This window comes from Ochotona princeps, chromosome 24 (genome assembly GCF_030435755.1).
Source record: "Ochotona princeps isolate mOchPri1 chromosome 24, mOchPri1.hap1, whole genome shotgun sequence".
NCBI classification, from domain to species: Eukaryota; Metazoa; Chordata; class Mammalia; order Lagomorpha; family Ochotonidae; genus Ochotona; species Ochotona princeps.
Genome location: NC_080855.1, coordinates 31,369,408 through 31,381,760, shown reverse-complemented (window position 1 = coordinate 31,381,760; position 12,353 = coordinate 31,369,408).

Sequence of the window (12,353 nt, the reverse complement as noted above, 5' to 3'; positions counted from 1 at the left end):
GTGGTTAATTTTTTAGATTTTTATTTATTTTCATTTTATTTGAAAGACAGAGAGAAAGGGAAATGGTGGGTCTTCTATCCATTTGTTCATTCTCCAAGTGAATTCAACAGCCAGGGGGGAAATAGGAGCCCAGAATCCCATCCCAGGTGGGTGAAAGCGACCCAAGTACAGAACCATCCCTTGCTGATGCTGAATCAAGCCCTAGTCAGCTTGGTCCAATCCTGACAGATGCTGTGTTTGGGTCCCTTGGCTAATGGCTGCCAAACTACAGGTCCAACTTCCATTGTGACATTAGGCCTGGTTTTGTCTGTTTCTGTACCATCTTCTCAGCACTCAATAAATAGCACTTACTAACACTGTTACTAATAAAATCATTATAACTGATAAATGCCAGCAGTTGTTGGAAATGAACATCACAACCTACTCAAGGGTCAAGTGTTTGGCTTCTAGGTTAGGGTGCTGGTTCAGATACCTCCTTCTCACATTGGAATGCCTCAGTTTGTTACCCAGACCTGGACCCCAACTCCAGCTCCCTGCCTGGGAGGCAGCAGTGATGACTCCAGTAATCGGATCTCCACCACCCATGTGGGGTTGACTTCCTATCTCCCAGCTTCAGCACTGGGAACACTCCCAGTGCCCAGTACTGGCCACCATAGTGGGCACTTGGGGATTAAATCAGCACATGGGACCATATGTACTCTCCTTCTCAACAAACTAAACAAACATTTCAAGAGCAAAGCCTAATCCATCGGTCTTAGAAACAGTTCTCACCACCCTCACTCCAAGGCCTTGTCCTATGCCCAAAATCTCATCAGCCCACATCAGTGGTTCCCAGAGTGTGGCACAAGACAGCCCACCAGAAAGCCACTAAAAAGACACTGAAACATCTACATTCTAATCTATGCAATCAGTGCCCATGGTCATGTATGTGCATAACTTCTGAGGATATATATGCATATCACAGGAATGCACATTTCTCATCTTTTCCTGATCAAGTCCACAAGGAAAAAGCCATCGAAGGCCACTGGCAGTGTTCCACAGAGATCCTCAGGTTGTTGTCTTACCACTTCCTTTCTGCTGCTGGATCCCTCTACAACTCAGTTCAGCAACCTGTGCTCAGTGGAGTCCTATCAAAGAGCTCCTCGACTGGGCAGCTTTCCGTCTCTGAATCTTCCACAAGTTTATCTTACAAACTCCACAAATGCCCTGCTTGTTCACTGGTTCACTCATTGAAGATGGATGGAGTGCTTGTGATGTGCCATTCTGTATACCATAGATGGGCATTCCTGGTCCACTTGGGACTTAGGATCCAGCAGGAAAGGCAAACAGAACATAAATCATAACAGTGAAATTGTTAGAGTAAACATAGGAGAAACGAGGGCGCCTGGGCCAGTTCAGCCTCCTCCTGTTTATCCGCAAAGTCATGGTGTTTCAAAGGGTCCAGACTAACAAGCTGCCTGGAAATGCTCCCTACACCTGCACCTCCTCATTTTCATTCATCACTACCCCTCTTCACCCATTCCTCCTAAGAATGACACCTCTGCCAATATCCGGGCCTGAAAACATTCTTCTGAAACGTAGACAAAGCTCACGCCCATCCTCATTTTTAATTTATGTCTTGATTTTATTTATGGATGCATCTTTTGTCCATTCAGCAAATATTTGCAGAACCACAATATTTTCTGTCCTGGGGTACCAGAAGTGAACCAAAGAGAATGGTTTGAAGGAAGAGCATTGGAACTGATTTCCCAGTAATTGTCCACTGCCTGAGGTTTACTCCGAACAAATCTGTTTCCAGGGTCAGGGCTGGCTTTGGGGTGTGTTGAGAAGTTACAGCACTGGACAGCCCCGGTCACAGCCACAGAGAGACTGTGGAAGACGCAGCTGGGAAAGGCTGCATGGAATGGGCATCCAGGGACTCAATCCAGGAAGGAACTTCATTCAAAACAAGGTCTGCAGCAGGGAGTCCCTCGCACTAATCCTCACCCTCTGATGCACCCCAGTCTACTTCAGCAGCTTGACTCTAGTCCTGACTGATCACTCCTGTTTCCAGGTAGCTCATGGGGCAGAGGAGTACAAGCTTGAACAGCTGCTAAGCCACTGACTCCACCCTCTGTAACTCTGTTTCTGCATGTCCCTGACATAGTTGTGTTCACCAGCAACCTCATATCCTTTAACCTGTGCACCAGAACCCAATTAAGCCCATATTCCCCAGGATGCCTTTCTCATGACATGAGAAGTCTTCGAAACATCATGGTAGAACATTGTGAGAGGAAGTTATGCATCGTTTTCAATAATTTCCTCACCAAAATCAATTCATCTTTCAATTTTGTTTTCCCATGTCGTTTTTGAAATGCTCTGGGATTTGCTGGTTCGAAAGGAGCTACCACTGTCTGAAGTGTGGCGACTTAGGCTCAGATTGACGCTCTAGGTCAGCTACCTGGGAACTCTCCTGAAGTCCCCAGAGGCGGCCTGCGGTATTACAGCTTCTCAGGAGGTTTAGCTGAAGGAGAAATCTCTTTGGAGAAGATGCCCAGGAAAACATGATTTGAGTGGTTCTCCTGGAATAGCCCCCCAAGAACTCAGTCAGTTCTTTAGAAATGAGCAAGACTGCTGAGGTTTTCAGAGCACAGGTTCAATTTCCAGATCATGAATAGCAGTTGATAAGTTTTTCTCTTTGCCATCATTAAATCATTTCAAAGGCTAAGGGCATATAAACTGTGTCCCAGTTCCCTGCATCTTACGACATCTTTCACTTCTGCTGCTGCAGGAAGTGCAATACCTGCCCAGGTACGTCGGAAAGCAGAGGTCTCTGAGCACGCTCCCCTTCACCTGGGATCCTTGTCTCCTATGACCTTATTGCTATTTGTCTATGTCTCCACTCCACCTCTTCTCAAGGGAGCATTAAGCATATCAGTTAGCGTTCTACTACTGCTAAGAAAGCTGAATACCACGTTAGTGGCTTAACACAGAGCCAGTTTGTTATCTCCTGGAGGTCAGGAAGTCTGACACGGATGAAGGTGTCAAAGGGACTGCACTTCTTCCTGGAGATCCGTCAAGCCACCTCACGTTGCTGAGTGCATGTCTGCTTCCTCCATTTTCACAGCCAACAGCCTCGAACTGAGATCATCTCCCTGTTCTGGTTCTCTGACCACAGCAAGAAAAACTCTGTTTACACAGACTCCTGTGAGCAGAGCAGCCAGACCTGGATATTTTATGGAAGAGCAGATCACACTGTAGGAACTGCAATACAGCAAGCAGAAGGGTAAAGCTCCACAGTAAGCATTATAATGTGGGCTTCACATCCATTAGGCTTCCCTTTGATGGAAGAATCTTTAATTCCCATTTGGCGCCTTGACCTGTAGTTCCAAAAACAATCTTAACACCTGTTCCAAATGCAGTGTTGGCCAAACTCTGGTTGTTGACATTCAGAGCCAGCCAGATTTCATCACAATACAAGATGTGTGAGACTCCTTTCTCTCTTGCAATGACATGTGTATGCAGGGTTAAGCTTTAGTTGAACAGGAGCTGCAGTGACATGTGCTGGGACTTCAGACAGCTAAGAGCCTCTCTGTTCTCTTCCTTTAGTTTTTTTTTTTTTTAATTTTTAGTTTTATTGGAAGTCAGATTTACAGAGAGGAGGAGAGACAGAGAGAAAGATCTTCTGGCCTCTGGTTCACTCCGCAAGTGGCCACAACAACCAGAGCTGGGCCAATCAGGAGCCAGGGGTTTCTTCCAGGTCTGCCATGCAGGTACAGTGTAAGGCTTTGGGTCGTCCGCTACTGCCTTCCCAGGCCACAAGCAAGGAGCTGGATGGGAAATGGAGCAGCCAGAACACAAACCGGCGCCCAAATGGCATCCTGGCAGGTGCAAAGTGAGGCCTTCAACCACTAGGTTACCGTGCTGGGCCCTCTTCCTCTTTCCCTCTATGTGCTGGAACCTGAAGGCAACATCCATCCTTCAGCATGCATGTGATGATGGCAGGGAACAGGGTCCTGGATTTCTCAAGACTACCTGATCACGAGAAACTCCACCTATGCTGCTTAGAAATAATGGATGCTTGCATTTTTATTTTCAGTCATGCTGCTTATTTGAGAGGGAGAGATCTTCAATCTCCTGGTTCCTTCTCCCCACCCCAAATACCTGCAATAGTTGTGCCGGGACCAGGCTAAAGCCAGAAATTCCATCCTGGTCTCCCACATGGATGGCATGGATCCCACTACCTGCACCAGCACCTCTGCCTTCCAGGCTGAGTACTGACAGAAAGCTGAAGCTAGAAGAAGACCTGGGATTCAAATCTAGGCGGTCTGATGTGGGATGTGGGTGCCTTGAGTAACACCTTCACCACTGTGCAAACATCCGCTCTTCTGGTTCTTTAAATCATTGCATTGGTTGGTTGGGGAGTTATCTGTTATCGCAGCTTAGTCTTGCAAGCTGGATATAGTAACATTTTCCTCATTAACTCAGTATCAACTGCATTATCTTCTTTAGGGGGTTTGTTTGTTTGCTTAAACAAGCTCACTTCTCTTTTTTATTGTATACAATAATATACACAAAGTAATACAGCACATTTTACTAGGTGCTTTCAACATACGTGTTTCAACTGTCTAAAGCTTTGTGTGCACTAGCTTGCTGTAGTCCTCATGTGAATCCTGTAAGAAAGGTACGAATAGTATCTCTCCCCTGTAACAAATAGCAAACCTGAGGCACAGAGATGTCTCATAGCTGGTGAATGGAGAAGCCAGCTTTGGAACCATGTAATCTGACTCTAGAATTCACTCGAGAATTCACTTTTCTCATGAGCTTGTTCTAAAAATCTATATTAGCTTTTTACAAAATATACCCACCCAAAGGGTACTTCTTCCATTTTGTTATGCGTATCACACTGGCAAGCAATGCCCTAGGGAAAGCTGGAAAAAAAATCTTTTGAATGGATTATCTTTTCCCTAAATGAGAGTTCCAACTACAGGGAGAAGAGACAGACTAAGGTGGCCTACTTGGTGGAAGGTGGGTGCTATCTAGGAGATGGTATCCATGAGATGGAAGGCAATGATAGTAGGCATGACCGTAGGAGTCAAAGCAAATGATGAAGGATGCACAGGAAGACAGGTGAAGTGAGAGACTCCACAGCAAGCAACAAGTTCAGATCACCTGGGGGAATGGAAACAGGCAGAAGTGTGATGCCCTTTCTTGTCATCAGGCCACAAAGGGGACTATAGGTACAGGGTGCCAGATCTGACTACCTACCTAGGGGAGGACACGGACCAGGTAAAAGATGACCTAATTAATGAATATCGGGTCAAACACTGAGGGAGGGACTCTGGTATGGGGAACCAGGGTGCAAGGGCAGGCCCTGACCTTGGCCATGTGGTCAGATCCAGATCAGCATCCTACTACACCCGAGTAAGCTCAAAGTTAGGCCAACTCCCAGATGAGCGGGCTGGGTTAAGCCTGGGAATGGCTTGATGCAGGGTTGACAATAAGCATCTACAAGCGGAAGCAAATGGAATGTGCAGAAAGCAGGTGGCAGAACCCGACACCCAGGCTTCTTAGAACATCATGACTTAACAGACGTCAATTTGCTTTGGACTGAAATCAGAGAGTAAGAAATCAAGGCATCCGCTTCCTGTCCCATTGTACAGTCAGCCAGAGTATTGTGTTATGCAACTGCGGTTTTCGGAATGTCATGGCAGAATTCACACGCAGCATTTTCTTATCATCTTTTTATGTAAGGGGACGAGGAGGTTGAAGGCATCTCAAAGTACAAAAGGAAAAAAGGAAAATCAGAGTAAAGAATGGAGATTAGGAGTGATGCAAGCAAATCTATGTGTCCCGTGAATCCGTAGAGATGCGTCTGCATAATTGCACTAATAGCAATCGATGAATACATCCACACACATTAATAAATGAGATGAATAAATAAATTATGCCAGAGTGCTATTTTCGTCTTCACATCCAGGAGATGGCTTATGTTTTAGTAGGATGAAAGAAATAAGGTTTCCCTTCACCACCTCCTAGCTCTACTTTTCATGTCATTACCATCTTCTTCATCCTAATTCTGGAGTTGAACCAGAACATCTTCCTCTCTCTTATTTTCTTCTACTTTGGCCTTACATAAGTAAAAAAAAAAAAAATACAAGAGTGCTTCAAAAAAATTTCATGGAGACATGAAATGAAAAGAGAAGTTGATTAGAGTGCCGAAGGTATTTGAAATGCACACAATTTTTTCACAAGATACATATTTCATGAACTTTTCGAAGACCGCTTAGATGCACGACTTTCAAAAACTTTGGCTCCAGATTTTACTCATCTTTCAGTTCTGTTTTCCATGAACTTTCTGAAGCATGTTCTTGTTCGTTATGTGCTGTTGAAGAACATACTGAGTCCTTGACAACTCTGTAATGTGAGTGTCGTGTGCCAATGTGTATATGCAAGTGTGTGCGTTTAAAAATCTCTTTCCTAGGGACCAGAGCTTTAGAACAGGGTATTAAGTTGCCAACTGTGATATCGGCATCCCACAGCAAAGTGTGGGTTCAAGTCCTGGCTACTCCACTTCCGCCCCAGCTTTCTGCTAACGCATTTGGAAGAGCGAGGGAGGATGACTCAAGTGCTCAGATCCTCGTGGGGCACGTGGGAGATCAGGGTAGTTTCTGCCTCCTGGTTCAGTTTGCTCTATAACTGTTTGATGCAGCCTTAGGAGTAATGAACCAGAAAGTGGCAGATCTCTCTTTCTCTCCTCCTCCCCTCACCCCACAGTGCTACTTTTCAAATAAATAATATTAAAAAAAAAAACTTTCCACATTTCCCAGATTGATTTAATTTCCACATTTGCATACTCATAGTTCATCCCAATCGTCAACGTTGCACCATGAATATTTTCCTTTTCTGTCACCCAGTGGATGGTAAGGATCCAGGGTAAAAATCAGAAATCATATTCTACAGCTCCAAAAATAATCATGCTGTCACTTCATTGTGAGCATGTGCAAAAATCAGCAAGCAAGTTCACGAGCCGAAGAAAGGAATGAACAAGTTCACAAACTGAAGAAATGAGTGAATGGTCCCCAATCCAGAAGGGTCCTGGACTAGAATATCAAGCATTTCCACCGAGATTCGGTTCATGTTTGCTGTTGTACATGCAGACTGTTATTCCTAGAGAAAGAAAGTAAGGAGAGCTCTGAATCTGATGTGAGGAGAAAGCCCATTTGTGCACAGTCCACTGGAGCTTTCCTTATGGGATCTCATAAAACCGACATCAAAACATCTGCCCTGTGTCTTCCAGACCATAGGAGCATCACCAAACTTAGAATATTCATGTCTCAGTGCAGACCCATAAAAGCCTGGGAGCTGACATTTTCAGAGTACAGAAATCCCTGATTCTCCATTATCGCCTGCCACTTACAAGTTGCTTTGTTTTACTCTTTGCATGATAAATGTGATTTTTCTACAGCAGCATCTAACAATATCCTCGCTGTAGGCTTCACCGGTCAGACAATGGTTGTGGCTGAAGAAACACTGGCCACGGCTGTGTGGTTGAGGAAGCTTTACTGTGGACAGGCAATTTCCCCCCGGGGGCGGGGGGTATCTTCCTGATGGATCACAGACATGTTGATTTGATGTTACTGACAGCCTTCCTGCCTTGAGTTTTAATCACAATTCTGACACCATGAAGAAGCCATAGGAATGTTTTGGGGTTGTGTTTATTGGCTCAAATTTAGAATTATACTTTTCTTTTTAAAAGGTATTTATTTATATGAGAACAGAATTATATAAACAGAGATTGAGAACGAGAGAGGGACTCTTCCATCCACTGGCGCGTTCCCCAAATAGCCACAACAGCCAGACTGGACCAGGCCTAAAGCCAGAAGCTTCATCCAGGTCTCCTACATGTGTGGCAGGGGTGCAAATGCTTGGATCATCTTCTGCTGCTTTTCCTTGGCCATTGGGTGGATCAGAAGTGGAGCAGCCTAGACTTGAACCAGTATTCACATGGGACGTTGGCATTCCAAATCGTAGTGTTTTTGTGCTATGCCACAATGTGGGACCATCCTCTTCCTTTTTCAAGCCCATTTTATTGAAGGATCATTTACACAGAATAAAATATTCCTGGCTTATGTGCATAGTTCAATGAATTTTTGCAAGCATATTCATTCTGGTAAGCGCCAAGCTAACCATGCCTTTCAAGACAGAGAATAAAATTTCATCTCTCCAAATTGTCCCCTGATGTCACAGCTCCAATCCTAGGAAAACACTGATTTTCTCTCTATATATAAAAAAGTGGCCCATCTCCTGTTGCTCTTCTTTCACTCAGCATAGTTATTTTGAAATTCCTTCATGTTGTAACACAAATCAGTTGTTCATTCATTCTACCATTTTAAATAATACTTCTTCCAGGCTGTTTGCTTACACACATGTTGGTGGACATTAAATTGTCTCCATTTTTCGCTGATATGAACATGGCTGCTGTGGACAGACACGGGGCTTTGTGTAGCTGTGCATGTTGTTTGTCTTGAGTTCATGCCTAGGAGAGGAATTGCTGGAAGACATGATAAGTGGATAAGTCACTTGACTATACAGACACTTGACTATACAGACACTTGACTATACAGACACTTGAGTAATGCATTAAACATAGCTTGTCTTGGGCCAGCTTTCTGTCTTTTGAGCACTACTGATTCCAGAAAAAAGAAGTGCCTGTCCCTGGTGTGTAGAAAGGGGATCATGCCTTATTCTTTCATGACTTTCTCCATCTTCATCAAATAGCAGGTACAACAACTGAAGGTGTGGCTGACCTCCTAAGTAACCACTCCCCATCTGGTTCCCAAATGGCTCTACCATTTTGTATTCCCGTCAGCAACATAAAAGTTCTCACGTGTGCTCACCAGTACTGGCTATAGTCAGCCGTTCTCATTCTCACTCTCCACCCACACGAGTGGGTAGAAAACAGGACCTCCTCCTGGAATACTATGCTCTTCTGCTGAAGACCAGCATGATGAGCCATTTCTCTTGTGTCTGGGTCACACTCATGGGTCTTGGGTAAAGAAGTGTTCTTTCAAATCTCCTTCCTCTGCTTAACGTATTTCATTATTGCATTGTATGAGTTCTGTGCATATGCTAGGTGTGAGTCCTGCTCTCATTATTGCATTGTATGAGTTCTGTGCATATGCTAGGTGTGAGTCCTGCTCTCATATGCAATTGGCAGGAGGGAATCACTCGGCCTGGTATCAGAATTAACTCTCCTCTGTCTGCAGTAGTTCCATGCACCAGGTTGGGTTTTTGTATGAGGCAGACAGCTGCTGCATTTAGTTAATGCCTTTTCTTTTTTTTTTTTTTTTGCCTGGAGGAAAAGAGGTATAATCTAGAGATCTTCTTCCTATTCTTAAATCTGACTTCTGAACACAAAATGAAGAAAGAAAGGAATATTTTAGGGCTTTATGAGCTACCCACAAGTCCCACGGTGCCTAGACCCGGTTATTACAGTCACTCAAGTGATGAATTAAACATCCTTGACCTGGCCCAACTTTCTGTCTTTGAAATCCTACTGTGTCCAGAAAAAGAGTGTTCTGTTACCCGCTGACATATAAGGCAGGAGACGATGCCTCCCTCTTCCTTAATTGTCTCCCTGTGTCTCATCCATTCCGCTTAGTGAAATGGCAGGTGTGATAACTGAGAGCTGAGAACTACAGTTTGCAGGTGGGGGTCAGCTGTCAGATTCTCTTCTTCTTATCCAGGGGAACAGCCTTGGTGCCAGTGTGTTAGGGCTCTCAAGTTAGAGCAGCAGGAGGAAGCTGTTCCTCTTTCCTAGCAGCTGTACATGGTTCCCTGCACGCAGCAGAGCTATGAAGGACACTGTGCTGTAGAAACATGCACCACTGAGAGGGGGATTAGCACATTTAGAGACTTCCAGTTTATCCTAATTAAATTAATCCCCAGGATCAACTTAGGATGAGATGGGGACCAGAGAGGAGATGTGGGGACAGTGAGAGTACATCGTTGAGGCAGCAGGAGGCCATGAGAAAACGAGAAGGCATGGTGCATGGCTGAGATGGAACTGTTTTGGAGAAAACTGGCATCCTCCCACCCCGAAGAATGCAGAGGGAGGAGTAGACAGGGAGGTCCACATGACGTCATGCATGAAGTGGAATGACAGTGTGGCTTCAAGGTCGCTATGTCACACATTAGCAGCTTCCAGGTTCCAAACCATTAAGTCTGAAGTGTCCCATTGCCTTCCAGCAGGACCCCTTGCTCCATCTTGCTCCAAGCATCAATGCTCTTCCAGCCAAGTGTGTTTGTGCTGCAGAACTTAGACTCTAGGGAGAGGATGTCCTGGACAACACAGTGCCCTAATGAAGAAACTACATGTGGATATCTAGGTGAGGGAGAAGAGGTTGCATCAAAATACATACATTTTTAATTCTACTTCCATGATTTATAATTTTTTCTTAATTTGAAAAGGAAAGAGCGAGACTTCCGTCTGCTGGCTCATACTCCCAAATGCCCTCACTGATGTGATCAAGGTGGGAAACATCATCAAAGACCAGGGCTGGGACACAGTCCACAGCCTCCATGTACGTGATATCCAAACCAGCATCTAGACCACTAGGCTAAGTGCATGTCCCTCACAGGGTTTTGAAATAGTCCCAACTCATCATCGTCTTTCCACTGAGTTCTTGGCCTCCTCTGTGAGCAGGGGCATGTTTGAAAACTCACAGATAATGATTGCTAACATTCAATGTACCGTGATAGGCTCCTGAAATCCTCCAAGGAAGGCTTAGCATTTTACAGATCAGGAAACTAAGGCTCAAAGAGGTTATGTGCTTTACCCAAGGTCATCCAACAAGGGACAGCATCAGGGATGAATGTGGAGTGCCAAGTACACAGACTAAGAAACCAGTTACTTGCTTGCTTAATGGATGGAAAGATTGGTGGGTAGGTGGGCTGACGGTTGGGTGTACAAACAACTGGATGATGGATGGATGGATGGATAGATGAATAGTTGGGTGGATGGATGGTTCAATAGATGGGCACACATCTGCCTTATTCCACAAATAAATAATAAACATGTAAAAAGAATTGAGAAACAGAATGTAAGGGGTGGCATGGTAGGTTAATCCTTCACCATATGGGTGCCAATTTGAGCCCCAGCTGCTCCACTTCTGATCCAGCTCCCAGCTTGTGGCCTGTAAACCAGCAGGTAGCTCAAGTCCTTGGGTTCCTGTACCCACATGGGAGACCCAGAGCTCCTGGCTTTAGATGAGCTCAGCTCTGGCCATTGTGTTCATCTGGAGGGTAAACCACAGATGGAAACCTCTCTGTCTCTCTCTGGCTCTGTCTCTCTTTGTAACAAAGCACCTAAGGAACAAGTAGTTAACCTACTTCTTGTTCTCTAATTTGAGAAATTCTTCGAGTGTTTCTGCCTCAAATTGAATAATTTTCCAGTTTCCTCCTTAAGCTAATTTTTTAAACTACTGATTTTTATAGGCTCGAGCATGTAAAAAGATGACTACTGTATGTCTTTTTAATTTGATCCTTTACATGATAATTAAAATCTCTCTCAGCATCACAGCTATTCTTAAACTCTGCAATAATGCTCCTCTGGCTGGAAGTTAGCTGACCATCTGGAAGCAATAAAATATCTTAACCTTAAAATGCAAACTATCAGTAAGAGATGCCACAAATTAGACCAACTCGTCATTGCTTTAATGGGTGGGAGCCGGGGTTCCATTCTTCATTCTGTCTAATCAGCAGACTGCAGAATCTCACAGTTGGAACAGGGCTTTTGAAAGTCAAACAGGCCTTCTTCCTTCATCTGTGCAGAACCAAGCGGGCCTTCCCTCTTGTGGCCCCAAGCCATGATGCATCCCAAAAGGAAGTAACAAGACTGTTCTTGGAAACCTCTTCTGAATTTTTTATTCCTTGTTTGGAACTGAGGACCAAGACTGGCCTTGGGAGCCAGAGAAGAGGGGAAGTGAATGCAGGATGGAGGCCTGAACGGAAGTAAAATGCCAAAAGAGAGAAACGCATCAAAGAGATGCCAGAGTCTGGGAGAAGGTTGAGTGAAGCAGGATGGCCTGGCTGTGATAGCGCAGACACAATTTATCACGGTAATTAAACTCGAGGACAGACTTGTAGAAACAATCAGATAATGGCTGGGATCACGTGTCCAGAGAGTTCGTGACTCAGGAAAGTATTCCAAGTACTTGAATACTGGCCATTTCCATTTAAATACAGAACTTCTAGCTTTTACAGGTCAGGCTACTGTTGCCATTTAAGGAAGTAAACGAATACGATCCAAATGAAAACGTTTCATTTTCAAAACTTGCCCAAACAAGAGTACTGGCTACTGTCACTGGAGT